This window comes from Lontra canadensis, unplaced genomic scaffold, assembly GCF_010015895.1.
Source record: "Lontra canadensis isolate GAN:19392208 unplaced genomic scaffold, GSC_riverotter_1.0 scaffold12, whole genome shotgun sequence".
Classification (NCBI taxonomy): domain Eukaryota; kingdom Metazoa; phylum Chordata; class Mammalia; order Carnivora; family Mustelidae; genus Lontra; species Lontra canadensis.
The window spans coordinates 23,682,125-23,706,802 of NW_022631006.1; the positions used below are offsets into that span (position 1 = coordinate 23,682,125).

Genomic DNA, 24,678 nt, shown 5'->3' on the forward strand with positions numbered 1-24,678 from the left:
TTTTTTTTCTATATTTCCACTTTCCTGTTTAGTAAGTCATAATGTTCTAAAACTTTTGACATAAATTTCCTGGGAGTCCTCCTACACTTCCTTCTTTTCCTTGATCTACGATCAGTCATTGATCAAGTGCTACGAATTCCACCTACTGAATGATATCAGCTTTAATCTATCCATTCTGCTCTGTTTCTAATACTTCCAGCTGCAAGTAATAACAAATCTGACTAAAAGCTGTCTCAATCAAGGTTTTGGGAGATTCTAGAGTTAAGCTAGAGTTGTCAGAGCTCTAGAAGGGCTTTTCTGGAATTTTTAGGTCTTCTCCTCAGGGCTATGTGCACCAAAGCAACAATAAGTAAGATTTTTTTTTCACGTAAAAATACCCAGAAGCCAAAAGGATAAGATTCTTTCCTGCAGTGCCGAATCTTGTTATCAGGGTAGAAGATCTTTTCTAGGAATAGTGGCCAATTATCACCACCCTGCCCCACCCCAACACACACACACACACACACACACACACACACACACACACACACACACAATCTATCTCTTTCTCTCTCTCTCTCTCTCTACAAGCATGAGAGGCCCTGGTCAGCACTGGGTCACACAGCCAGGCTCTTTCTGGGCTCCTGTAGTCAGGGGTGGGCTCTGCCAGGAGGGAAGTGGAGTGGAAAAATAGCTGTTAAGTGTCTGTTACATTCTTTATCTTCCCCCCATTTTCTCTAATCTTGCTGGAGTTAGGGTTTTCTATAATGTCTGCCATGGGCTGTTTTCATAGACTCCTGAATTATCTCCCTGTTGCCCATATCACTAACATCCTTTCTCCTGGAGTGAACTTTCTAAATGGTATTATAAATATATATATTTTTTAATTATTTCTTTTGGGGCACTGGGTGGCTCAGTGGGTTAAAGCCTCTGCCTTTGGCTCGGGTCATGGTCTCAGGGTCCTGGGATCTAGGCCTGCATCAGGCTCTCTGCGCAGTGGGGAGCCTGCTTCCCCCTCTCTCTGCCTGCCTCTCTGCTTGCTTGTGATCTCTGTCTGTCAAATAAATAAATAAAATCTTAAAAAAATATATTTCTTTTAATTTGTCATTCCAACATTTTTCATGCTTGGTGAAAAAAGTTTGAATAAATTAAAACTGCATTAACTCATCAGGATTCATTTAAAAAGTATCAGTAAGAATAAGAAGCTAGAAGTTTTGAGAATCTGAGGGTCGATGGGGGAAGTATTGCCTGGGAAAGCATTTCTTTTCCTTGGTCAGTAGAAAAAATACAGGTGTTCTACCACTTTTTGGGCATTGGTGGACTGACCTCAAACTGTTGGACATAAATCTAGTCACCATATTTTACAAGTATGTAATATGGATACCTATATATAGTTTATGTTTTGGATACCTCTGATGAGTTGAAACATCATTTTAAAAAAGTTATAAACTATCAGAGGAATTTGTGCTTTACAGGAACTTTGCTTTAATTCTTTCATTAAAAAGAATCTCTTGCAAATAAGTTCAGAGCTAAAAAAATTGCTTTCTGAAATCAAGGAACATCTGGAATATATATATATATATATATATATTTAATAGAAGTTCAATAAAATATAGAAATGTGACATAGCATGCCTTAGGCAAATAAAGAGGCTTTCAAAATAACATTTTTTTTTTTTTTTGGTCTGGGCATCTTTTGGAAAAATAATGGTAGCCTTATTTTTGGTCTTTTTTTATATCATGAAGAGGTTATTTTAGTATCACAGTTTATTTAAATAGCTTAAAATTATTCTTGAATTATTACTTTATGTACAGACTGAAAGTGTTGTTAATGATTGTTTTAGTTAGTTTTGCCGTATCTTTGCAGCAAGCTTTTTTGTTGTAAGCATTTTTGCTGCATAACTAATTAGCTGTTTAGACAATTTTTCAATAAACAATAAAATAAGGAAAAATAAAAGAGGAACATTAGAAAGGACATAATGAGAGTGCCTGGGTGGCTCAGTTGGTTAAGCCACTGCCTTCGGCCCTGGTCATGCTCCTGGAGTCCTGGGATAGAGTCCTGCATCAGGCTCCCAGCTCTGTGGGGTCTGCTTCTCCCCCTGACTTTCTCCCCTCTCATGCTCTCTCTTTCACTCTCTCAAATAAAATCTTTTAAAAAATGACATAATGAAACATGAAAAAAGTGGTAAAGTTAATGATTAATTTTTTTATTAAGAGAAATATCCATTATCCAAATATTAGTGTGCCTATTTGTAACTGAGCTTAGGACTGTATTGTGAGTCTTTTACACTATTCTTTCTTGACATCATGTCACGAGTCCATTGATAAACACCTCCAAGTTGTATGAGAAACGCATTCATGCTGTACTGTATTTGTTAACTGAGCTTTGTTTTTATAACTGCTGTGCTCTGACTTTCTAGCGTAGTCTCCAATGCGGTCTGGCTTTACACCGTCTGATTTCATACTTCTAGTAAGTTTTATCACTGACTTTTCTATCAGGTCAATATATGTAGCTGTTGTCTACTATTTTAAGACCACCAGGTCTACTTGTCACGGTATAAACAATTATGGGGGCTAGCTAAGATTTATATAATCTACAAATGGGAAATTTGTCAATGGAGAAACGAAACCAAAGTGATCATTTATTTATGGACTGGAAGTGTGTATGGAGAAAATGTTGGTGGCAAAGATGTCTACTGCAAAAATGGCTTACAGCAAAAATACCAAACCCCTATTAATGTTGTAGTTACAATGTTTAAGCCTGGCTGATGATAGGTTGGTATGAATATACATGACTCTATTTGTATACAATATGAATAGAAAATAATAATTCTTTGTGGAAATGGAATTATGATGTTCATATTGTTTTACATCTTGTTCTCTTTCACTCACAATGGATCATAGATGTTAGAATGTTTTCTACTGTATCATAGAATATGTTAATTTTTTTGCAAAAAGTCCTTTAGTTGTATTTTTAAGTTAATTTCCAAAATTGATATTCCTTCCTAAAGCAGCCACACTAATATCTATGCAAGGACTAATAGCAGGGAGTAACTATGTTGGGATTTTAAATCCATTTTATAGTACCAATGGTATATAATGTATGTAATTTATGTTGTAAATCCACCCAATATGGTAAAGAGGCAAGTGTGGGAAGTTATGTTGAATGCCTTCGTAAGTCTGGGCAAATGGAGGTTGGATATTTTAAACCTTTTAAGAAATTCTGTATTAACATTTCAATTGCACTTGAATGTTGAAAATCTTTCACTCACATACTTTAATTAGAAATATTTTGGGGGCATCTGGGTGGCTTGGCTCAGTTAGTTGAATGACCAACTGTTGATTTTGGCTCAGGTCATGATCTCAGGGTCCTGGAATCAAGCCCCACATTGGGCTCTGGGCTCAATGGGTAGTCTGCTTAAGGATTCTCTCTCTCCCTCTGCCCCACCCCGTACACACACACTCTCTCTAAAATAAGTAAAAATTCTTTAAAAAAAAAAAATTTTGAAAATTGTATTTTCCAATTTACATTATTATCCTAGGAATTATTCTTATTTTTGAAGGTGAAATGTCCATTAGAAAAGGCTAAAATCATAAATTATTTTAAGAATAAAGCTCATGGACAAAAATGGAATTTATTCTTATTTTTAAGACAAGGCCGCAGAAGAAGATGGCCTGAGTAGTTCACCAGCCTCTCTTTCCTCCTTATTCCATTATTCTAGTGGCTCCTGAAGGATGGTCTGAATTTTCCTGAAGCTCCTAGAAGAGGCTGAGCAGAACAGGGCCTCCATCTCCAATGCAGCATTGTCCAATTTGAAAAATGTAAGCTATATTGCAAGTCATATATGGAATTCAAAATTTTCTAGTAGCCATATTAAAAAAAGAAAAAGGGAAAAGGGAAATTGTAATGATATATTTTATCTAACTCATACCCAAAGTGTTATCATTTCAACATGTAATTTATATAAAAATATGGAAATATTTTACTTTCTTTGTACTAATTCTTCAAAATTTTATTTTTATTTTATACTTACTGCACATCTCAATTCAATCTAGCCATATTTCAAAGTGCTTGAGAGTCTTATGTGGCTAATGGGTACCATATTGGTAGGGAGGATTCCTGATATCATTGACAAAATACTCAGGGACAAGTGTAGGAAGTGAAGACATGCCTTTGTTTAAAATTGAAGGTAAGTGGCTAGATTTTGGGATGCTTCAGAAAGGGACACATCCATTGGCTTGCTACATGTGGCCAGGAGAGACTGCTAGATCTGTTAACTTGGGGTCCTTGAAGGAGGACTATGGCATTGGGCTGAAGTGTCTCTAGGTCTCTCAGCTAGATAATGGCTACCAAGAATGCCTTGGGAGTATAGGGGGCTCTTTCAAGTATCAGCAGAAGGAAGACATTTTGCCATTTTATGCTGCTAGCCCATAAGAACAGAAACTTTAATGCCTTCTGTGGCTAGTCTGCCTGCCTCTCCCTGAGAGTGACAGACAGCCTGACCTGTAGTAACATTCAAAGAAAATGCAACTGTCTACAGACAAAGAGGATGCACCGCTAATTTTGGGAGGCTGAGTCACTTGAGGAAAGAAGACCAAATTAAACAATGAAAATAGAAAGGGTTTTACCAAATTAGAGCTCATGAAAGAGATTGAGGAGAAATTAAACAAATAGTAATGACCCTCAAGGAGATATATTTAGAGTATAAAAGATTTTTTAGAACTATCTTAGCTCAGGCTGTTACAATAAAATACCATGGACTGGGTGACTTAAGGAACAGACATTTATTGCTCACTGTTCTGGAGGCTGAGAAGTCTAAGATCAGGGTGTCAGTAGGTTCAGTTGGTAAGGACCCTTTTCCTGCTTTGCACTATTCTCATGTGACGGCAAGAGGAAACTTTGGTGTCTACTTCCCTTCTAGTCAGGGCACTAATCCCATTATAGGGTCTCCACCCTTATGACATCCTTTAAACCTAATTCCTTCCCAAAGGCTTCTGTTCCTTAATACCATCCCACTGGGACTATGGTTTCAGTATGTGAATTTTGAGGGGCTATAAACATCAATCCATAATAAGAATGTATAAAACTGATTTTCAACTGAACAATTTTAATGGTTGCACTGAAAAGAATATCATTTTTGTCAAAAATAGGATTAGTGTCCTGGAAGATCAAGAGAAAGAAATAACTTATAAAACCCAGCAGAAATACAGAGATCTATGCCTTCAGTGATCAGGTGATTTCCAGGGGACTTCACCTGTGAATAGCAGGACTTCAAGAAAAAGAATATAAAATACATAGAAAAGCAATATGTGGAAGATTAGATTATTTTCAAAAATACACCTCACCCTTTAGTGGCCATGTGGGAAGTGTGCCAGTTTCTGAGCTGAGACATTTAGAAGTCAGCCAAATTTCTGACAGCTCTTTGAAATGCTTCCTTTTCTCCACCAAGAGATGTATGTGCAACAGAGTTATGGTTCTTTAAGGTATCATCCTAAAAAAAGACACGTGCACTTAACCTAAACCCTATACGAGGTTGAGAGTCTGGACTAGCCAGTCGAGCTGAGCCCAGTCCAGACCAGCTGACCTGGAGCCAACCTAGAAACCTCAGAGTAGGCTTCCTGTAAGCCCATAAGATTTGGGGGTAATATGATTGGCAGCATCACCACAGCAGAAAAATATGGCTAATACAAAGTAATTCAACAAACAATTGAAGATCCTTGAGCTGAAGAAAGACTTCAATCTGTAGACTGAAATGGCTCATTCAGTCTCAAAAATAATTAAGGAGAACAAACGTACAACCTATATGTCCTGGTGAAATTTTAAGAATAAATTGGAAAGAGAATCAGTTTGGTAGAAACATTCTTATTCTTTATAAAGAAGACAGAAAAAAGAACCAGTAACCAAAAATCTTTACCTATCCAAAATATCATTTTTCTGTTAGGATGAGAGAAAGATAAGGCACTTGAGAACACACCACTCAATTACCTGTTCGAAGAAAGTCCTTGAGGAAGGACTTCAACCTTTTGCCAATGGATTCAGATAATATCTCTCAAGATAATGGGAGATAAAGAGGAAAGTGTGGTAACAATTCTTGCAATAATTAAGCCTTAGTAGGTGATTTAAAAATTAACTGAGAATTTATTGTATAGAGTAAGGATTCAACAACTGAGAAACATGGAAAAGGATAACATAAGCATAGTTTGAAATTAAGAATTATAGACTACCTGAGTAAAATTTTGTGGCACAAAGAAGTATTCTAAAGATCTCCTCTCATTGGGGAAGGGCAGATAACTGGGGAGTAAGAGACCCCAACAGTCTCTTGGAATGTCAGAGGAAAGAGGAGAGGGAGCAGCGATCAGACAGACATTGGTGGAAGGCATGTTATTATTTAATAATTGATGTATTAATAGAATGTATATTTTAAATTACTATCAGGGAAGGGACTGTAATTACTTGTGACATCAATAAACACAATTTTTATTTCCAAATTAACTGGGGAGGAAGGAAAAGAGGAAGAAGGAAGAGAAACGTAATCCAGCAAAACTTAAGGGAACAGAAGAAACTGTAGTAAATTATAGTAAATACTAAACATAAAATCAGATAAAAAGAATAAAAGCCATCCCAGTAAATGCAAATGGACCAAGTACCTGGCCCGATGCCAAGTGCTGGTGAAGCATATACCCCCTTTAAAAAAAAAAAAATACTTTGATTATCTGACATAGGATGCAATTTGAAACTTTAAAATTAGAAATAATCAAAGAAAGTTGATTTTTATCCATTTAGTTATGAAAGTAACATTTATATTTTAGATTCTGTTATTTCCTTATTACATTTTTACTGAGAAAATTACATATTTTTTTCCCCCAAGTGTTTAGTTACTAAGTGGGTTCCAGAGATATTGAGCAAAATACGTAAAAACTTTTTAACACAGATATTAAAAATATGCGATTGTTTTCTCAAAGTTCTAGCAAAAACTGGCTCTTTACTCAATTTTTATAATAAGCAATTTCCAAGCTGTTTATCTCATGCAGAGTTGATTGTTTTTATGGGTATATAATGCTTTTCAAAATCCATTTAACATGTTTATGTCTTGTTAGATAAACTACTAGAAAATTATTTACTTTATCCTTGTGTTAATTGAAGAGGTATTTTTTTCAAAAAGATGGATTATAAGGAAGGAGGATATTTTCTTAAACAGTGTATCAAAAGAAATATTGTATATAAGACTCTACATATACTGATGAAGTAAGGTATTTAAAGTCCAGTTATATCTTCCGATATTTCGTCATTATGGAACTTTACAAAAGAATTTCAACAGGGAAGGAGAGCATAAGTGACCTTTAAGCAGATAGTGACCAAGTTCATGTACATGCAATTCAGCTCATCTATTGCACCACTGAGCCTAAATCAGTCTTGTTATTGCATTTGAGTTGCAATTTCATTTTTTATTATCTTATAATGATTCCATTTATTTATTTGACAGAGAGATAGAGCACAAGTAGGCAGAGCAGCAGGCAGAAGCAGAGGGAGAAGCAGGCTCCCCAGTTGGAGGTGGGGCTGGATCCCAGGATCCTGAGCCAAAGACCGACACTTAACTGACTGAGCCACCCAGGCATCCCTGAGTTACACTTTAAAAATAAGTATTTTTTTCTCTTCTCTTCCTCTTTATCTGCCTTTTTTGTTAATCTTAAAAGTTTCTGACATTTTTCAAAATCAACTCCAGCTTTATAAATTGCTCATGACTAAGCATTGTCCAAAGGAAGATCCACACCAAGCTAATAATGTCTTTGTGGTAGCTCAGAACAATTGTTTCCTGGGTCTCTAAAATCTGTTTTCTGTAATCAAAAAGGGTCAAAATCTATTCTCACATTCTCATTTCTCTCTGATATCCAGAACACAGCCCCCAAGTCTTTGATTTTTTTTTTCCCTTTGTTAGTCACCATGCAAAGAATTATACAGCTCAATAAAATGAAAGACTCAGCACTGTGTGGTTCATACAAGTGGCTGAAGGGATTTTGAGATAGGTTAATGGTTCCGTTTGTTTTCTCATATTGATTTTTAGGATGATTATATTTTATTTATGGGGAAAAACTTGGACTTGCATGTGAACTGCCTTGAGGGTAAACGAGGCCTCTTACACGTAGAAAAAATTTATGTGAATTTGTAATGATTTGCAGGAAATAAAGAAAGTAGAATATGGTTGTAAATAATTCCTTTCATTTAAAAAAAAAAAAAAAGGAACTCTGATTTTAGGAAACCCATTTGGACCTAGTGGTTGAATTAGTACTGACCATTGAACTGACCATTTTTAGTAATCAACAAAAGGTCGTCCTTTTTGGCTCGGGTCCAAAGTAAGGTCAAAAGGATTGATCATCTAGTGGGGTGGAGTATAGAGTTGGGGAAAGTCCTCTATATTGGGTGGGTGGGAGGGCTGGTCAACCCTTCAGTGCTTAGTTTTTGAGATTACTTACAGCCTTTCAAAGATTTCTGCAAATGCAGGTCACATTAAGGACGGATTGTGCTAGTTGCGGAATCCTGAAATAAATGCATCTCTCTTTGCAGTACTGGCTTGAATTTTTTGGATCTATTTCAAGTAGAGCAGATGACTAATCACCCCCTTCTGCTAGTTGATAATGGGTTGTCTATAAAACCTTGTTTTTGTATGGTTACCTTATTGTGAAGTTCACGTCTTTTGAGGAACATTCACAACTGAAAAGCAAGGAAAATGTCCACTCTAGGGTGTAGTAAAGCTGACAGGGAAAAAGAAAAAAACACTAAATGACTTGGCTCTGTTGTTTTTGAGTTTCCTGAGAGAAAGTGGCCTTGACCCCCATGCATTACTGCTTTTGAGATTGTAACAGCAGATGGTACAAACTGACAGTTCGTGAAGACAACTAAAGGTGTTTATAACATTGCAGGGTTGTGCAGGTGACTTTAAAAACAAAGGATTTGGAAGTGATAAAAAGTGGAGACTGGCAGTAGAGATGGTAATAAAGCCACTAGCTACTTGAGGCAATGTCCTTTTTTATTTTTTTTTCTTTTATTGCATCTGATTGCAAATTAAATTGGGGGGGGGGGAGGATTAGCCCCAGGCAGAAAAGAATATTCAGCCCCTGCCTCAGTGGTTTTCAAAACAAAAAACCGTAGTCTTTGATTTTTAGATTTGATTTTTTTTTTTCTTTTGCCTGCTGGTTGCCATACAAAGAGATACAGCTCAATAAAATGAAAGATCCACAACGCTGTGTTTCATAGCAAAGGCCTGGAGGGATTCTGAGCCAGGTTAATGGATATGATGGTTTTCCCTTCATTGATTTTTAAGATGATTATATTTTATTTATAGGTGAGAAAATAATAGTTAATCTTAGATTTATTGAAAACTTATTGCAAGGCTGCATAAATTGATAACAATAACAGTATATTTAGGGCAACAAAACTAGACTTGTCTTTAATCCCTTAAGTGCTGATGTGCAGGGAATCTATTGACTTGAAATTAAATATGCTCTAACCTACAACTGAATCCAGGTGGGGAAGAGTTGTATTTTTCAGGCTGCTCTGAAAGATTTTATTACACAAAGCTTTGGTACACCCGAGGTGTTTCTTTTGTAAAAACTATGTAGAAAATCTAGGAGCTGAAAGCTCGGGGATATCGGCATGTTGCTCTCTGCGGGCTTTAAGAACTGACTTCCAAATCAGTCCATCATTTGTCAGTTAAAAAGCCTACTGGTCAACCGTAATTGTGTCCAGAGGTTTGAATCTTAAACCAGGATGTGTGTGTTCTAAGAGGCAGAAAAAACTCGAAACATCAGCTTATCATGACTCAGAACTCCATTGCCTTAAAACTATCTGTTTTCATATCTTAAATGAATTTGATGCAGGCAGGCTAGGTCTGAGGACCCAGGGGAGGGGCTTATAGGACAGTCAAGAGAGTCCCTGGCTTCATGCAGGACTGAGATCAAAGATGAACCAAAGAAAGTGAAAGCAGAATTTATTGAGTAACATGAGTGACAGAGAAGAGCAGAGGAGTGTCTGGGAGAATTGGAAAGGAAAGGAGAATGAGTCTCATTGGTTGAGGCTAGGGATTTACATTGGAAAGGGGTCTGGGATACTGCTCCTTTAGAAGTCCAGGGTAGGGTCCAATCAGAGGCGAGTGTCAGATGAACAATAGTTGTTATTCTATAAACCAGCAAAAGTAGAGGGTATTGATGCCAGCCTCCCCAGAGTTTTGCTCAAAGCTCCTATCCCGGAACAGGTTTGGGATCTGGCTCTTCTTAGACTTTATCGAGTGTTTTGGGCCTAGGACAAAACTCAGAGAAAGGTGAACTTTTTTGCTTTCCCCTTGAAGTGGGAACATACCTTCTTTGGCTTATTCAGAAACAGGGCCTAGCAGAGAAATGGCACAGCCAGTGCTTTCTGAAATGGAGTCCCTTTGGCTCCCCTATCTCAAATTCTGGAACCTTTTGTATTTGGAGCAAATGAATTCCCGTTAGCCAAGCAGGGACAGTAACCTTACCCGATCGGGCTAGAACACTGGGTCTTTGTCTCTCAAAAAGATTGAATAATTGTCACTACAGCTCTGTGACTCAGAAATTTCAGCTCCAGGCCCTTGATACGCACTGCTTATCCAACATGGAGGAGCAAAAGCCTACTCTCCAGCCATTTAATTAGTCAAAGTTTTCCAGATAATTGGATGTTTGTGCAGAGAAAGGAGAAGAAATGCCTAAAGTGTGCTCTAGCCACAGAGAACTTTGACCACTGAGTCACCCAAAATAACAACACAGCATTGTTTTAAAGTATTTCGATGTTCACTTTTATTAAAAGTTCCATATTGGACTTGTTTTGCCAGTGTGTATACTAAATTTGGATCAGTATACAGATTAGCATGACCTTTGTGTAAGGATGAAATGCAAATTCGTGAAGTATTTTTCTTTTGCACTTTCAGCCAGAAGTACAACATGTATGGGCGAAAGCTAAAATGACTTAACATTATGTTACACTTTACACTGAAAATGTATTACTGTGAATGGTCTATAATTAAGCCCAATGAGACATCTAGGGAGTCCACACATGCATCAGTGAGCAGATGTGGTTTACTTATTTATAGAATGTTTCTTTTTGAAAAAGTAGTGGTGGATACATTTAGATCACATTTATACAGCTATAAAAATAAAGATTTGATTATGGTCATTCTTCCAAAAAAGTGCCATGTTAACTCATGCTATAGCTAATATGAATGGTAGAAGTTGACTTTTGTCTATAAACTGAGGTATATTAAAAAATTTAAGTTTATTGGAACAGAAGTGGATTGCAATGGGCCAGCACTGAATTTCAGTGGCTGGGAGTGCTTTGCTGACAACAGCTAAGGGAAAGACTTGTGAAGAGAAGTGGAAGTGAAGCAAGAACATATTAATTGGCTATCGTTTAGGCATTCGCCTTATTTGGGAAAGCCAGGATGGCTGTTTGTGACAGGTTGTCCTTAGGTTTTGATTTCGTAACCTTGACACATTTTAGGCTTAGGGGTTGGTTTGCTTCAGCAGCCTAGTACAAGGTATTAGAACCACCTCAGTCTACTGGCCTCCTTGTTTAACACCTGCAAGGCTAGTGTTCATTTTCAAAGTACACGATGGTCTTGTTTTCCACAGAATTCGACTTGAATGCTCAGTCACTTTTGTTTAAATGCAGTGACAGGATATGAAAATAACTTCCCACCACAACTACACGTACAACCATCTCCGCAGAGCAAACCCACATTCTAAGATGGATGCCAGGAGGCATCCTGTGTCAGTGTCCAGGATGTAACCAAAGTAGCAGAACAGAGAAACAAAAGAGTAATGGGATTAATGAGATTTCCTCTTTCACTTGGCTATTCTACATTTAGTGGATTGTTATATGTTATTTGAAGTTCTATATTTCAGTGAAAAATGAGACTAGAGAAAGGATGTGTTAGAAGTTTTATCTCCAGTCCATGAGACTCTATCAAAAAGGAAAAGTTACTTTTTAAAGACATTTTAATAAATGAATAAAATAAATATAAAATTTTACTCATTGATAAAGTCATCTTGCATTTTCCTGCTAGGAAAATGGAGAAACTCAAATCTTTAAGCTATACATGAATTTAAAAACACAGGGACATGGTATTTGAGAAATAGTTAAAGACCAAAAAAGGAATTTGCTTTTTTTTTTTTTTTTAAGATTTTATTTGACAGAGAGAGAACAAGCAGTGGGGAGGGGCAGAGGGAGAGAGAGAGAGAGGGAGAAGCAGGCTCCTTGCTGAGTGGGGATCCTGATGTGGGGCTTGATCCCAGGTTCCTGAGACCATGACCCGAGCTGAAGGCAAATGCTTAGCGACTGAGCCACCCAAACACCCTGGAATTTGCTTTTAAATAAGAAACTGACCCAGACCTTGAACACACACACACACACACACACACACTCACATACACACACAATATTTCTGCTAATGTTTTTAATTTAACTCCATTCTTCCTGGTCCCATCTTGAGTTGTCAATAAATTGTCCAGAAAACTGCAAAAAAAAGCAACTCTGGTAAACATTCTGTCTGAGCCAGGATGATAAAGAACATGAAGTTTCTCTCATGGGGAAGCCCATTTTCTCAAGATTTGAGGCTCACTTAAAAATAGTTTGCAATTGTAACAACAATCATGTTTTCTCAAAATGTGTAGTGCTTCTCTGATAAGAAATTCTCACCTAGATGGTCTAACTTAGTTTTATCTTAAACTTATCTAAATTTCTCCCTTTAATACTGGAGTGCCTGGGTAGCTCAGTTGGTTAAGCATGTATCTGCCTTAGTCTCAGATCCTGGGTCCTGAGATCGAGCCCTGCATCAGGCTCTCTACTCAGCAAAGAGTTTGCTTCTCCCTCTCCTTCTTCCCCTCCTCTGTGCTTTTGTGCTCTCCCTCTCTTCCTCTTTCAAATAAATACATAAAATCTTTAAAAAAATGAATTTCTTCCTGTAATACGGAATTACAGAAACTAAAACAGGGCACTATAGTAGGTTTTCTTTAACTGAATTTTTTTTTCTGATGTCAAAATTTATAGAGTTCTTTTTTTTTTTTTTGTCAAAAGTTTAGAAAATCTAAGTGAACAAAAAGAAAAGGCCATTACTTGTGATTCTCTAGAGATAATTTCTGTTAACATATGAATACACGGTTGGAATTATACATATTGCTTAGTTACCAGTTTGTTTTTTTAACCATATATAATGAGAAATTTCTTTTAAACAGACAAAAAAAAATGCATAGACTGTTCTTTCAAATGATTTAAGTATTTTTATTTTATTTTTTAAAAGATTTTATTTATTTTTGTGAGAGAGAGATAAGAGAGAGAGAGAGCAAGGATGAGTGGAGGAGGGAGGGGCAGAGGAAGAAGCAGATTCCTCACTGAGTGGGGAGCCCAGTGTTGGATTCAGTCCCAGAACCCTGAGATCATGACCTGAGCCAACCTCAGACATTTAACTCTCAGTCACCCAGGTGCCCTCAAATGATTTAAATATTTTTTAATCACAGTATGTCAGAGTGCACTTGTTCTTTTTGGCCAAATCATATTTCTGTTAAAATGTGCTGTTTTCCAGTTTTTATTTCCTTATGATTCTGAAGATGGGTGTTTAATTGGATCAGAACAATGCATATTGCATAAGGTTCAACTTATTATCTTTAAGTTTTATTCCTGTGATATTGTGATATAATAAGAAACATGTATTTTGGGCTTCATCCCATGCTCTTAGCCAGAGCTCCTAAAATATTTGTGATCCTCTTTTTTCTAAAGATTTATCTACTTATTTTAGAGAGGGAGGAGGAGCAAAAGAATCCTAAGCAGACTCTGTGCTGAGCTTGGAGCCCGACTCGGGGTTGGATCTCAGGACCCTGAGATCACCACCTGAGCCAAAACCAAGAGTTCGGAAGCTTACTGACTATGCTACCCAGGCACTCCCAATTTTTATAATTTTCTAAATGATAAGAACAATAGGAACATCTTTTGTTGTAACATTTGCCCCTGACAACTGACTCAATTTTGGAACATAAAAGTGAAAGGAGCCTCTTTTGTTATTTGTAACAAGCCCCTTTCCACCACATCTGGCTGTATGTTTTAAAGTGACTTTGGGGGTGGAAATACCCTAAGGATGGGGAACTGGTTGCCAGTTCTATCACCCATGTGTTTAGAGGGTTGGAACTTTCAGGCCCCATCCATACCTCCAGGTAGGGAAAGGAGCTGGAGGTGGAGTGGATTACCACTGATTAGCCAATGATTTAATCAATAGCCAATGATTAAATCAATCACACCGATGTAATGAAGTCTCCATAAAAACCCCAACTAAAGAGGTTTGGAGAGCTTTGGGGTTGGTGAGCACATGAGGTGCTGGGAGGGTGGTGTGCCTGCCCAGAGTGGATAGGGGAGCTCTACCCCTTCCCCCAACTCTGCCCTATGCATAACTTCCATTTGGCTGTTCTGGAATTATAATATTTATAATAAATGAGCAATAGTAATTGAAGTGCTTTTCTGAATTCTGTGGGCCATTCTAGCAAATTATCGAACCCAAGGAGGGGATTGGGGGGACACTCTATCTAGAGTTGATTTGTCAGAAGTACATGTGATAACTTAGGATTTGTAATTGTCATCTGCAGTAAGGGGAGATCTTGTGGAACTGAGCTCTTACTGGTAGTCTGTGTTAACTGAATGTAGTTAACGTCAGGATGGTTTAATATGAGGGGACAAAAAAACCTTGTATGTTTGGTGACAGATGTGCTGTGAGTTGGGAAACTAGCTTTTTAATTCCTGCTCTTGGTATCTTATCTCAGCTTCTCCTGGCAAGTTTTCCAATCTGGCATGCATTTTGTATACTAAATAGACTTAATAAAATTTGTGAATAAATGTTACAAAGATATGTGACCATTCGCAGTAATAATTACAGCTCTCGGAAGCCTCATTTTAACTCTAAGTTGACATAAGACATTAATATTTCAAGGAGAATAAAAATACTAAAAGTCTGGTCTAATAATTTATGATAAAATATTACTTTTTGATCCTTATTTATCTAAATAATACCCCCTCATTGACTTAGCACACAAGAATTATAATTACAAAAATCATCGTTAGCACTCAGGACAATCAACTGAAAAACTCAGGATTTCTAAGAATACATTAAAATCATATAAAACTGCTTGCCTATATGCCAGAAATAACCACTTAGAAACCATAATGGAAAATATTTCAATTTATAATGACATCAATTATATAAAATGCATGAGAATAACCTTAACAAGGTAAAATATGATTGGTTTCTCTGTGAGAAAATTCTGATTTTACTCCCTACAGACCTCAAAGCAGGACTTAGCAAGTGTTCATATTCTCTCCATAAATATACTCTTCAAAATATTTTGGAACTCTGTAGGATTTACTAAAAATATCATTGACTTTTGGGAGGAGGGTTTACATGGCTTTTCCCACAATACCATTCTTCCTCAGAATGTCTTCTCTCTCCTGCCTCTTTTTTGGTGGATTAATAATTAAATCAGGGGAGGTCCTCTTTTGACCTTTCCCCCATGCAGCCTTTAATCTTGGAAACGAATAGGGCATGTAAGTGGTTCAAGACATTTATACATAAAGCACTCACTGAAATAGTAGGAGAAGCATTGTTTTTAATATATAAGTGGAAAATGATATGAACTGATAAACATACACAGGAAATGGAGAACTAATAAACTTATGACAAATATTAAAAAAAAGAATTTCAAATAAAATAAGCACATCATTTCACTTAATAAATGGGCAAACATTCAAGGAAAAAGATGAACATGTTCATTAAGTTTTTGTGAGATGTCACTTACATCTTGGTGGTAGTTGAAATTGTCAGTATTCCAACAAGGATTTTGGCAATATTATCAAAAATCTAAAATGTAGCCGATTTCCTTGACTTAGTTGAGAATCTCATGTTTCACATGAAATGTCTTCTGAGCCTCCTTGACAACAGCTTAAATCTTACCACACCAGACAATGTTATCTTCTTAAGAAACATACCTCATTAGCCAGACCCTTTGGTGGATCAGAATCACCTAGTTAATGGCATTGCTGTTCCTTACACGGACACCTGCAAAACTCTTCACAGATGGCTAGCAGTTGATACTACTTACTGATAATGATTATATTTTAGTATGTTTTCTAAGGGTTTCCTCCTGTTTTATCTGTTAATATTCATAACAACCCAGTGAGAGTAGGTATGGTTATTATCCCCATTTCACATATGAGGAACAAGATAGTTAACTAATTTCTCAAGGTCATGCAGGCTTTTTGACACAAGTCTGAGCTCTAACCTTGAAGCTATATTGACTATAAAAGGATTGCCTAGGCTTTGCTTCATCTACCACTTTCCTAAGTATTCTACTCTTCAACCACACTAACATTCTTTACATTTCCTAAGTGTAACTTAGGGAATTGTATGTTAATTTTTCTACCAAGGATTCCTGCACTCAACCAACTTCTAAAACTTGACACTGAAAATCCAGCACTAATGTACTCATCATGTTGTATTGTTAATGATGTTTTTGTTCTTTTCATTGCCTACCCAATATCCATTTTCCTCTTTTTAATAAAAATATTCTCAAGTTTCCTTGGAGCTGGGTGTGGATGTGTTTCAAACGGTAGTTGTAGTTGTTGTAGGGGGTAAAGAGGAAAGTTCCTTAAATGAGGAGGGGGATGGCCTTGCTGCCAATATTTCCTTCTTGCTAGAGCTCCAACATCTACACTGTGATCTTGAGGATTAAGGATAGTAAAGGAAAAAGATCAAAGAAACCCAAGTCCCTAGTAACTTCAGAAACTGCTCTACCATCTTTGGCCTATTCACTCACTTTAGGTACATCTCCGTTATTAGTAGCTGAATGCAATTCCTTGCTGATGTATTTGTCAAGGATAGTTTAAAAAAACAAAATTCAGTCAAGTAAATTTGAAGATCTGATTGGTTTTATGAAGTGGTTTGTAATTCAGGCAGCATCCCATCTAGCAAGTAGAGGAAAGCAGCAGGGAGTTGTACAAAATGCAAGGCTTTTACAAGAAGGAAGGTGAAGCAAGGACGTTATTAGCAAAGGAGAAAAAAAGGACAGAGGGTCTTAATATACAGATGACTTCATCTTCCTCTGGGGGATAGAGATGGCCCATGTAACAGATTACCTTGTTGGTACTGAACAGAAAATTCCTGACTGTCCAGTTAACACTGGTAGGGAGGGTCGAAATTGAAAGTAGCGTGGATATTAAGTCCAGATTTGGTGACTTGGCTTACGTGATGCCTTTTGGGGCCTGTGGTTTTCTTTTCTTTTTTTTTTTTTAACATAGAAACTGAATTTTACCTTTTTTCTTTTTTTTTTTGATATATCTAATATTTATACCTCAATCCCTAACATAGAGTAGACATGTCTGCAAATGCTTGTTCAATATGTGGAATTCTTTTGCAGTAGGAAAATGTAATATTCTCATAAAACTCAACATAATTAAACATACTGGGGATTTATGATATTTTTTCTCTTTAATTGGACACTGTAATCCAGTTTAAGCAACCCTCTTTATATATTATAAGATACCAAATAATGCATCTACCTTTATTCATTTTATAATCCATTTCTTACCAGGTTTCTGGTACTTGGGGTAAAATAGAAAATTGGGACAATGCTGCACCTGATTTAAGGTGAGGATTTACATTTGAACATAATGTTGAAAGTGGGATTTATCCCTGAGTCACCTTGATAATTACCTTAGCAGTCTACTCTCACAGAACTTAAATTTTGAATTTGGATATGCTCTTACTTTTTTGAATATATGCTGCTTCCGGGGAAGGACTGTGTTAGCATTGAACAAAACTCTTTACTTTTGAAATGTTGAGTTAATATTGAATTGATGGGGCCAAATTGTTTCCTTTGTTACATTGTTTACAGAATACAAGAAGAAAACATGAGGTTATATATTGCCCAAGTCAGGCACACAGATAATTGATTTGGTGGGCAAGAAGAGATTAGGCAAATGAAATAAGGATGCTATTTTAAAATGTAATATCATGAAACATACCTGATTACATACTTATGATCCTGGATAGATTGAACCAATAAAATCCAAGAAGCATTTTATTTCCTCAGTATATGTGTGCAGCAAACCCTAAGCGATCATTTTAAGAGGCTTATGGTATCCAACCAGTTTCACTTTATCTCTGGCATTCTCCCATTGAGACATTGCAATAAAAATAGACACTCCTACTCAGATTTTTATTCATAATTCCATGATGTTTGTGCACTTGAAGGTATTTATTGCTTACTTCAGGAAGCCCATCTGATTTACCATTTCAATAAGAACTGTTTAAAGGAACATTTAGCTGAAGGATTCACCCTCACCTTCCATTGAGACATAGCATTTCTTTTTTTTTCTAGGCTCACCCTATCTGTAACAGATTTTTCCTCCTGGTTCTTCCTCTACTCTCTTTACCCTCATCAGAAATACTAAGAAGACATTCTGGCCAAGAGCTTAATTACTTCTTCATTTTTCTCCTCTTTAATATCTCTTATACTTTACCTTCATAAACCTTCAAAGTCCTAATTTTTGAACTGTAAAAACCCTCTAGTCATCTTGACACTAATGGCTAACCTTAGAAGGTATGGAGAGTTTACCTAATTTTTCGAGTGTAAAATGCCCAATACATGATACCCAGAAGTGAATTCATGAATTGAAATTAGAGAAATGATCAGAGTTTTCAGCCGCTATACAAAGTGGACAGTCTACTCTCTTCATGAACTTGAGATCTTTTTCAGTCCTGGCATGATACTAAATTTTACCTTATTTCTGTTAATTCCCTGGCTTCAGTATCAAATTATGAAATCCCTTGGTTTTCAATTTGTAAGCGCTGAGAAGCTCTGTGGCTGTTAGGGAGACAACATCTCTGTTCCTAGGGAGTCCTTGCTATGAACACTATAGTTTCCCTTTACTTGCTCATTCTGTTTCTTCTTATTTTGATGGCTCCTTGTTTCTTCTGGAAGCCTTGCCAGAAACACCTTACTTTCCCAAATACATGCCAACTCGTCTCTCCATCCCATTAAATGTCCTTCTGCTACAGTATCTGTGACTTTCTATAGACCTACCTATTTAAAATCTATTTATGTACTTTTATCTATGAAATGTGAAACTTTTGATGCCCACTAAATTCTAAACACAGAAATGTGTGCTTTACACACATTTTAAAATTTGATTCTCCAAAGAATCTTATAGATAGATATTACTACATTTTATAGAAGAAACTGTACCTCAACTTATCTACTTATAATAACAACAAAACAACAAAAATCATTTACTGGACACCTAGTGTATGGTAGGTGCTGTATTAAGTTCCTTACTTATTTTTTTAATGTGATTATTGCCTTGTTTGAAACTGGATTTAAAGCAGTTTAATCATTCTCTAATTTTCATAGTGACTCAAAAAGTAGAAATCTCATTTTAGAGATGATGAAAAGATCTTCTACTTTGTTTATTCATTTTATGTTTACACAATCAATCCATTAAAGGCACTTTGGGTGGGGGGACCCTCTTCCTAATTGCCTACCCTTGCCTTGTTTTATTTATTATAAGCCCTCCAGGTAGCAGAAAATTTTATATATAGCACCTATTCTGCCTTATATATTTACTTGCTTTATAAATGCTATTCTCTATACCGAACTAGAAAATATAGCCAAATTAAAATAGAAAAAAATTCTGTTCCCTTTTTCTGGAATATTCTTTTCTTGATTTATTGTCTGACATCCTTGAGCAAAACCCACTTATTGGGGGGAATATTGTCATCCCTGGATCTCTCTTTTAACTGTTCCTTTAGTTTTGTATAATTCTCCCTCAAAGAATTTAGCAAGATTTCAATTAACTAATTTTTGTTTGTTTTAAATAAGACTTCACTTTTTCAGAAAGAGCAGTTTTTGGTTCACAACAAAACTGAGAGTAAGGTACAGAGGTTTTTCATAAACTCCCTGCCCTACACACACACAGCCCCTTCCACTACCAACATCCCACCAGAGTGATACATTTGTGACAGTCAGCGAACCTACATCGACCCATCATTAGCTCCCAAAGTTCATAGTTTACTTTTGGTTCACTCTTGGTGTTGTTCATTCTATGGGTTTGGACAAATGTGTAATGACTTGTGTTCACCATTACAGCATCATCCAGAGTAGTATTTTTACTGACCTAAAAGTCCTCTGTGCTCTGTTCATCGCTTCTACCTCCTAGTCCATCCCCAACCACTGATCTTTTCCCTGTCTTTTCCAGGATGTTATATAGTTGAAATCCTATAATATGTAGCCTTTTCAGATTGATTTCCTTCACTTAGTAATGTCATTAATTTTACTCCATGTCTTTTCATGACTTGATAGCTCATTTCTTCTTAGTGCTAATATTCCATTGTCTTGATATACCACAGGTTATTCATCTACTCACTTCCCGAACGACAGGTGGGTTGCTTCTGAGTTTTGGTAGTTATGAATAAAGCTGCCACAAACATCCATGTGCAGGTTTTTGTGTGGATATAAGTTTCAACTCCTTAGTAATTGATTTAAAAAAAATAAGTTCATTTAGTCCATGTATATTTATTCCTACCATTTCACATGCCACACAGTGTGCTGGTTTCTGGGTCTGGAGTGGTGTCTGCTTTCATGTCTTCTGTCCTTGGAGAAGGTAGGGTCCATGAGGGCAGACGTGTGTCATCACTGTATTCATGGATTCTAACATGTTCCCTGATATACTGATATATAAAAGACATCTGTATCTTAGAGATTGAGAAAGGTTGAAAGGAAGAGGATAAGCAAAGATGTAACAGGAAAAAAACAAACCAGGAGGTGTGTAATAATATCAGACAGCTTTGAATCAAATCCAAAGCATCTTAAAATGATAAAAGTATGATCTTCGGTGAAAAGCTGGTTATCGACATTTATGTGCCATGGAGCAAAATGTCAAAATTCATTATTTATTGACTAAATAATGAACCCATGGTGAAACCTTCCTTCATTTTTGTATATATATTTTTTCAGCTTCTTTTTGCCATAAAATCCCTAGGTATAGGAAGTCAAGTGAAATGCTAGGGTCTGGCCATCCACTCCTGAAATGTAAATGGATTCTTAGATGCAACTCATGAATATAGTGAGGACATTCATGGACTACCATAACATACTGAAAAACCAGAGGATTTATTTTTCCTGTGTTAGCAAACCTGGGTCACTGCCCTAGTTTGTCTGTGTGTTTTTTTTTTTAATTTAATTTAATTTTATTTCTTTTCAGTGTTCCAAAACTCATTGTTTAAGCACCACACCCAGTGCTGCATGCAATACGTGCCCTCCTTAATTTCTCTTCTGGTAATGCTCTGTCATGTTCAGCTCAAAGCCATGTGTCTGTGTTTCTGGAGTCTGTGTTCCTTATCCCTTGTGTGCTGTGTCCTTCCACCTAGCCTTCTCTGCCCTTCCTTTCCTCCTATCCCTATAGGTCAATTAGACTTTTGGTGACAACTAATAGAGCTAAATAAAGGGACACAAAGACAAAGGAGCCCTTATTGTAAAGTGTTGCAGTTAAATAATTTTTAAAACTGCATTAAAAAAAATCCAGTTACACACTCATTTAAATGTAAAGGTATCGGGGCGCCTGGGTGGCTCAGTGGGTTAAAGCCTCTGCCTTTGGCTCCGGTCATGATCCCCGGGGTCCTGGGATTGAGCGCCGCATCGGGCTCTCTGCTCCACGGAGAGCCTGTTTCCTCCTCTCTCTCTCTGCCTGCCTCTCTGACTACTCGTGATCTCTGCCAAATAGATAAATTTTAAAAAACCTTTAAAAAAATGTGAAGGTTTTTTATGCTCCTGAATACACGAAATCTGAAAATATATCACATGAAGACATTCTTTGTACTCCAATAAGAGAAATAAATACAGGAGGTCACAACAAGATTAAGTAAAAAGGAAGAGTATGAGTTAGAATAGCTTGCTGAGTGCTAGTTTTATCTTTGAAAAGGCATGACAAATAAAGCAAACAAAGATAATGTCTGAGCAATATAGAATTAAAAATGTAGACATGCATTTTAAAGTGGGGAGGAAAGAGGAGACCATCTGTATGTCTTATTTTCAGGGGAAAGAGGTAAGGATGTAGATACAGCTGAAAAATTACTAGAGAAAAATAAACATAATATGATGACCAATGACCAGAATAGAAAGTGAGTGCATGATTTTAAGGCTAGAAGAAATTGTGTAGTAGCTATTAGGAAGGAGAAAGAAAAGAAAAAGGAAACCTCCAGAATAGTAAAAAATAAACGTGACGAAAATATGAAATAACAGGGGAGAAATGTTCTAATGTCACAGTAAATGGATAAAATTTGCTAATTAAACATAGAAACATGGATTGGATTAACATATATGATACATGATAAATGAGGCCCCGCAAAGAAAGGGGAGACAGCTGGTGTTCAGGAAATTAGCTCATTAAATGTAGAAAATTAAAGCTGGATTCCTACCTTCTACCATATAGATAGGTGGATGCCAAGTAAATTAAAGATGTAAATGTGAATGCTTAAACCCTAAAACCAAGAATAAAATCTGGAAGGATATCTTTGTGACCTAGGCATTAGCAAAAATAATTTGTCATACAAAATTCAAAAATAAGAATCCAAAAGTCAAAAAAATAAAAAAATAGAGAAAGAGAGGGAGAGAGAAATGTGACAATATCGAAATGGAGGGATTACTACTGAATGAAAGCTACAATAAATGAAGTTTACATACTGGGCCAAGATATTTGAAACATCTAAAACTTCCAAGGAATTCATATCTACAGCAGGAAAGAAAAAACTGAAAACCCCCAAGAAAAAGACACAAAGTCCAGGAGGAAAATGCACAGAAGTTATATAAAATTTTGCAGACAAGAAAACTCAAAATCTAATAGATGTCTGAACAAAAGCACAGTATCAATAGTTATCAGAGAAATGTTAATTAGGACAATAAATAATGAGATGACACCTAACACTCAATAGCATATAGAATATTAGAAGAAGGAGGCAAGTTGGAGTGAATCGTGAGGAACCCTCTTGAACTGTGATGGGAGGGCCATTCCCAAGGGCCACTAGGCAGCATTCGGTAAGATTATGTCTGTGTACATCCAGCAACCCCATGGCTATCTCAAAGAAATTCTCCTGCTTGATCCCAAGGTGATATGTCCAAAAAGACTTGAGTTGTGTTTTGTTTCGTTTTGTTTTTGGCTGGAGTTTTGGATTAATCAATACAATAGATAAGAAAAATATGGCATGTTAATATATGTTATAGAAATCTAGATGCACCAAAAGGAACCAGAAGGATGTAGAAATAAAAACCAAAAGTCTGGGTAGATTTTTAAGAATAGCATTAATAGGACGAAAGTGAGAAGCAGAACATGGCTCATAGCATAACATGATGTGTAATTTATTTATTTTTTTTTAAGATTTATTTATTTATTTATTTGACAGACAGAGATCACAAGGAGGCAGAGAGAGAGGAGGAAGCAGGCTCCCTGCTAAGCAGCGAGCCTGATGGCTAGATCCCAGGACTCTGGGATCATGACCCAAGCTGAAGGCAGAGGCTTTAACCCACTGAGCCACCCAGGTGCCCCACATGATGTGTAATTTAAACACAGAAGCACAAAACCCACCACTTCGTATTTTATGAGAATACATGCATATTTTCGTGCATCTACGTCTTTAAGTAGATGGCTAGGAAGACAGAGTAAAGGAGGCAGGATCTTGCCATGAAGGGAAAAATTAACAAGAGAAGGTCTTGGGTCACTTGGTGTCCTGAGACAGGGCGAGGGACAGGGACAGGGAAAGCAGAGCGGAAGAATTGGCAAAAGGGAAACAAAATGGGTGGGTGGGAGTCTAGGCGTCCCTTCCCCCTCCACCTGCAGCAGCTTGCTTTCTATAATGGACTTCTGAGTCAGGTTTCACTTAAAAAAAAAAAAAAAATACTAGTGCTAAAAAAGCAGTTCTTTAGACACAGACCTAGTAGATAAAGGCACGTGCTTGGAAGCAGGTTCCTCAAATTCCACAGCCTGCCCCGACACAATCTGTGTGCCTTAGGGTGAAAGCCTGAAATCTTCTTTGTTTCCCTATCAGTACGCTGGGAGTAAAACACCTCTGTTTTTCTTAATCTCTCAAGATTGTTATGATAAGGGGAAAAAAAAGCCTGATGACCCTTGAAATTATATCTAAAATCAATGAGTCATGCAGGAGAATACCTGTTGCCAGGCGGTATTAATCTCTAGCATTGTTCCTGCCCAGAGCTTTCTCTGTAGCACCTGTGAGGAGTGAAAAATTACACGGGATCAGACACAGACACAGGCTTATGGAAATCTCTGTGCTCACCCCAGACGCCCCTCCTAACCCCACCCCAGGTGAGTAATGAGATGAGGCCCTCAGATACTCTGCCAGTCACATCCTCCCTTATTAGAAGCAGGTCTAGGCTAGGGTCCCTCAGGACCAAATAAATAGTATGATTTATAAAACATCTTGTGTCTATTGTTTCCCTTTCTTTTTCTGATTTATCTTTTTAATTAATCTGGTGGTTCTCAAACTTTTTGGTCCCAGGGACATTTTATACTCTTAAAAATTATTGAAAACTCCACAGAGCTTTGACTTTTGTGGGTTATATCCATTGATATTTACTGTATTAGATA

The 24,678-nt window shown here is 36.8% G+C and overlaps 1 non-coding gene across 1 annotated transcript; it reads left to right on the plus strand.

Annotated features, from left to right (window-relative positions):
- The first annotated feature begins 10,808 nt into the window (after window positions 1-10,808).
- LOC116867585 lies at window positions 10,809-10,910 on the plus strand. The gene has a single exon (XR_004382631.1). It is a non-coding gene; the product is annotated as a U6 spliceosomal RNA (small nuclear RNA).
- The last annotated feature ends 13,768 nt before the right edge of the window (window positions 10,911-24,678 follow it).